Genomic DNA, 6,000 nt, shown 5'->3' on the forward strand with positions numbered 1-6,000 from the left:
AAATTTCGATTATTTTCTGTCATCTACTCCTTGAGTCTCACATGTGAGTGAGAGAAAATTTAAAAATAGATGTTTTGTTGCCCTCAAAATTTCACAAAATTTCACCAAATTTTCAACAAATTTTTAGTCCGTGATGATAGCCTAAACACTGGTTAACTGAACAAGGAAAGTAAATTCAAACGTTTCACAAGAAACTAGAAATTTTGTGAGCAGTCTTTTTTCACTCACCATATCGTTCCTCTCAAAAGAGAAAGCACTTCCCAGCCGTACAATAGTGTAGGCAAGCTACGAGGAGCGCATGTATATATATCCAGACGAGATGCATTCTTCTGTGCTACTCCCAGAAACACATGTAGATTTGATCTGTAACTACCTACTTCTCCAGCACTAAAGTATTTTGTGCTGTTGAGCTTTTTAGAAGAGCATATTCCTGAAAGGAAAAGCTTTTAGAATAGCATTTCTTTGTGTGTTTGGTAAAATGGTTGCGGTGAACCTTGAGAAGCCGCAACATGCAATTGGCAGGCAACGGAGAGGTGGTCGACAAGCCGCCAAACGGCAGCGTCGATTTCTCTTTCTTTCTACCTTTCTTTTCATTCGTTGGCACAGACTATATATATATATATATATATATATATATATATATATATATATATATATATATATATATATATATATATATATATATTAAAGCCACTAAAGCTTTCGAGAGCCACAAAGTGGTCGATTATATTACAAGACTAGAGACTCAGTTTATGAGAGAAACCGGATCTAAAAATCATATAAACCGTATAATTTTTTTTAAAGAAAACCGATCAAAAACTCTAACAACAAAAGAAAGCGACCGGAAAGACCAACTATGGCGACTCATTACTACACACCCACAAACGGTGGAGCTCGACAGAAGTCATCATTACCAAGTTTGTCAAAAAAACGACGAAGCAGCTCCAACTACTTACAATGGACATCAGCCTCAAACACCATGAGAACGCACCCAGACACATAACAAACACCAAGACACTCATGAGAAAGAGCCTGTTGCATGTCATCGTTGCCAAGCTTCGTCACACCCCACGACGAAGCAGCTCTGAATTCGCACAACAAACACCTCTCACCTGTGCCAAACATCAACTGCGAAGTAAGATACAACTCTAAGGGGGCAAAGGCCTCGTCGAACGCCCCAACCCTGCGATAGCCTAGCTACCAGAAGCAATGCGGTTCTCCAAAGAGATGCCATCAGGAAGGAAGCGACGTCGAAGACACCGCCATCGCCCGATCAGAAAATGGACAGAGTTTTCACCCGGAAAGAAACCATAAGAAAAATGGAGGAGGCACCACGACAACGCCCCCATGAGGGAGAGTGGCACTCGAAAGCGTCACTACTAGCAGCACCGGCGAAAAGCCAGGCTAGGCTCTCGCTCATATCCTTCCCATCCCCCTACAGCGCCTCGACGACAATGAGCACCCCACATGACCGCACAGCCACGACAATGGCGCCGGAGAGAGCGACACAAAGGCATGCGGCACCTTTCCATACCCCACATCGCCGCTCAAAGCCCACTACGTAGGACTCTACCCTAAGAAGCTTAAGGAGCAAATCGCACACTCCATCACCGCTACCACAACCCTTGCTGACCGCTCGACGTCGTCTCACCGCACGGAGAGCGCTCCGCAGCAAGAGCTAGCGCCACCACACCCCCATGAGGCCACCACGGCACAAATCCATGCGCCTCCGCCATAGCGGCATGGCCTCTAGGACTTCCATGCCGTCGCGCCGTGCCATCTCGTCGATCACGCATGCCGCACCTTTGTCGCCTCCGCACCAGCCACAACACTTCAAGCCTCTGCGCCCAAACACGCAGCTCCTCCACAACTGCCGCGCTAGAGCGCGTACAGCGCTGCCGCTCTAGGATGGAACCTGCTGGCGGAGCGTCTGGATCCGATCGCCCCAGGACAAAACTGGCCAAACCTCAACCAGATCTCGCCGTCTTGCATGTGGGGTGTCTTGATCCGGAGAGGCCAGTTGCAGGAGAGAAGAAGAAGCCCCGCTGTCGTCATCCTTGCGATCGCGCGAGCTTCTGGCGACGCGCTCGGGCGGCAGTAGGGCGGGAGGAGAGGTTGAAGGGGAGGCGACGGCTAGGGTTTGGATTCCGCCCGAGTCACCCCGTAGAAGGACGAGGGAGATATAGGGCACTTGGTTTCGTTTTAATGTTTATATTCGATTTCAACCAAGTGAAGTCGACTTCATAGTCTTAAACTTGTAGAGAACGTTTGTCATTTTGTTTCAAAGATGGAGTTTTATTTTTCAACTAGTCACAGACTTTATCAAAGGCAATAGTAACATGCACCAAAGTTCGAAACCCATGGGCTGGCTATGGCACTATGCCTCCGTTAGTCATTCGTAGCGTCTGCAAAAAGAGTTTGTAAGTGAGGAAGATGGTCTTAAGACCCTGTCTGATACATTATAAGAGAACCTTAATGTCTATATTGCTATGATCAATCTTTAAGTTTAAGATAAGACCTCATGCACTAACATATTATTTTTATATTGATTCTACTCTCTCCTCTCTACCACTGCCAACTAACACCAACAAAAACCCTTATGATTTTTATTTTATTTTTGAGTGAAACCTACCTTAGAATACAATCTGAATCTCAAACAACCTTACCAAATCAACACATATAATATACTCTCTCCAGTCATAAATACTTGTCATTTTGACTAAGATCTAGTTAAATTTTTAAATCTTTGACCACCAATAACTCTTAGAATATTTAGTTTGAAAATATAAAAATAATACTTAGTAGATTTATCTTCAAAATACTTTCATAATATTATATTTTTATTAAAGATAATAATAATATTTTAATAGAAAATAATGGTCATCGTACTGTACCTAGTAGTATTACTCTTTTCTAAAACTCTCTTGTAAAAGCTGGCAACCTACTTGCTTTCCTACAAGTAACCTGTTGATCAAATTAGCGATCCACATCACACTGTGCACTAACCCTTGAGGCAATTGCATAAGCTGTAATTTGACTGCTATAACTAACATTATACTATAAGCAAAGCCCCAAAGGCCTTAAAGGAGGCGCCTTGTCACTAAGCATACAACTGCAAACAAACACACTGCATTTCACAAGGTAAAAAAAATCAAATCTTATGGACAATAAGGTATTTGGCAAAAAAAAAGCCAAACAAATTAAATAATCATTTCGGAGTCGCAGCACTACAGTCTCTAAGGAGCGAGTACAAGACAGTTGTCTCAAAAAAAAAAAAAGTCAAGACACAAGACAGACTTCAGAGTTTAGGAGTAGAAGACTGGAGACACAAGACAGATTGTGCTCCAGGGCTGTGACAATCTTGGCGCTCCTCCTAGTTTCGCAAGTCAGGAACTCTGAAGTTCATTTGCACCACGTAAAAATGAAGAGGCGGCAGCAAACATAGAACTGGATAATTTCTAAAGCCAAAATAGTTTCGTCACACTGCCAGATGCATGCTTGCTATGAAAAAGTCACAATTTTGCAGGATACTCGTTCGACTGATGCCCCTGTTCTCACCTATCGTGCTTCTTCCGTAACTCTATTCTTCAGACAGTAACAAGATTCTTCATACTGACCCAATGTCCCTGCTCCGAAAACGTTAAGATGCAATCATCGAAAGGAAAAACACAAGTTTTTTTTTTTAAAAAAGTTTACTCATAAAGGCGCCATCAATCCGGGAAACATGGATGCGAACTAGCAAGTAGAGCTACTAAGAGTGAACAAAATCGAAAGCCACGATACGAAGAACCTCCTGGCGGCCTCCCGCACGGCCAGGTCGCCATCCCCAAGCCACCCCGCGACCAGCGGTGCGAGCCCGTCGGCATGGTGCCGCATCGCGTCCCCTCTGCCGGCGGCGCAAAGCGCGTCAAGCGCTGCACGCGCGGCCTCGGCGTCCCCACCGCCGGGATGGAGGAGGCCCGTGCAGCACTCGGCAAGCGCGGCCGCACCGGTAAAGGAGAGCTCCGCCTCGGGAGCCGGCGCCAGCTCCCGCAATCGCGCCACCGCGGCGGGCGACGCCATCTGGCCTCACCGGCGAGAGGGTTTGTGTTGGTGCATAGATGGCTAAATGGGGGTACTCGGGCTGCCCAGTACGGACCGGGTTATTGTAACAGATCGTGTCGTGTCGACCCGTGTCTCTTCTTTAACTCACGGCACGGCTCGTCAGTCACCGTGCTATGCAGGGCTAATCTGGTTTACAGCTCGACAACACGGTCGGCCCAACAGGCACGGGCAGCCAAACGACACACGAGTGGTCCATCGGCACAATCAACCCATTAAAATAAAAAATAGCTACAAAATTAAAAAATATATATATATAAAATACATAAAAATATAAAAAATAGATACAAATAACTATACAATTTTGAAAAATAGAAAATAGTTGGACCCATGCATACTAAATCGGATCGTGCTAGCTAGGTCGTGCTATGCCAGCACACCGTACCGTGCCACGTGCTCGGTCTAGGCATGACCCGTGACCTCATGCTATGTCAATCTGACCCGTCTCAGTTCGAACCGTGCCGTATCTAGACCGTACCTACAGTATTGTACCTCGAGCTATTTGAACATCTTTATATTGGTGTGTAAAGTGATGGGAGGGTAGGGAACGAGGCAGGCATCAATTATGTCCCTCCCACCTACTACTCTCAAATGGACACTACTAATTAGCGCGCGAGCAGTGGTTTGTGCGAAACACTCCGACAACCTCTATTTTTCTTTTTTCGGATTTTTTCTCTCCCCCGTTTTTTTCTTTTTTGAAAAGTTTTCTAAATTTTTTTATGTTTAAACTTTTCAGAGAAAAACTTTTGAAGAAAAACTTTTAAGAAAAAAGATATGTGAGAAAACGTTTTAAAAAGAATTAACAACAAAAATTTATATTGAGCCACTAATGAGCTATGTAAGCAGTCTCTCAGTTGCACGCGAGTTAGGCCCCGTTTGGTAGAGCTCTGGGAGCTGATTTCGTTTCGGAATCACTTTCAGCGTTGCCAAACGGGCTGGTCGGGGAGTGATTCTGCTCGGAAATCACTTCCTGTTTTGTATAGCGAGGTGGGAGCTGAAAAAACTAGTTTCCACCTGATTCCCGACCGATTCTCCTCGATTTTAACACAATATCCTATCAGGAATCACTTCCACTATTAGCATACCAAACGATTTTACAAATAGAATCACTTCCACCATAGAATCACTTCCACCCTACTTCCATCACAGAATCACTCTCATCACAAAATCAGAACTCTACCAAACAGCCCGTTAGGCTGCTCGCGTGCAACTGTGAAATAGGATTGGGCCATACTATTTTGTGCACGGGCGCGCGGAGCCCCCCTCGCGTACAAGACACCCGTTCTTTCCTTTTTGAGAAATTTTTTTCCTGCTCGTCTTTCTTTTATAAAAAAGTTTGTACTAGAAAAATTTAGCTCAAAAACTATTTTTAAAAAAGTTTACACGAAAAAATTCAGAAAAAATTACATGGGCTCCACGCAACAGTGGTGCGCTCGGAGCTCTCAGACGTCGTGCATTCTTCAGTGGGTATCTCATTGCTTACACGTACGACACAAGAAGGGAAAGGATAATTTTTGGACTGTCGTGGGCGCCGTCGTCACACGCGCTTGTGTGTACCATCACGCCGCGGGCGTGCTCAGATCAGCTTTTTCGCTTCCAAACCCCCACCCACCCAATCACTGCCCGCCACTACCACCACCGGCGCCACCACTCCCCCGGGCCCCGACCACCCATGGCCATGAGTTCTAATAGGAGAACAGAGAAGAGGTGAGGGGAATCGGACCACTAAACAGGCTAAAAATGGAAACATCCCACCTAGAAACGGGATTTCAACGATACAGACATGAGGCCTAAACCATTTTCGGCCCCATTTTCGAATTAATTTTCTCATTTTCATCCCATTTTCAGGTAAGATCTAAAAATCCCAAAACAGTCAAAAAAATATAAAAAAACAGATCG

This window comes from Phragmites australis, chromosome 2 (genome assembly GCF_958298935.1).
Source record: "Phragmites australis chromosome 2, lpPhrAust1.1, whole genome shotgun sequence".
NCBI classification, from domain to species: domain Eukaryota; kingdom Viridiplantae; phylum Streptophyta; class Magnoliopsida; order Poales; family Poaceae; genus Phragmites; species Phragmites australis.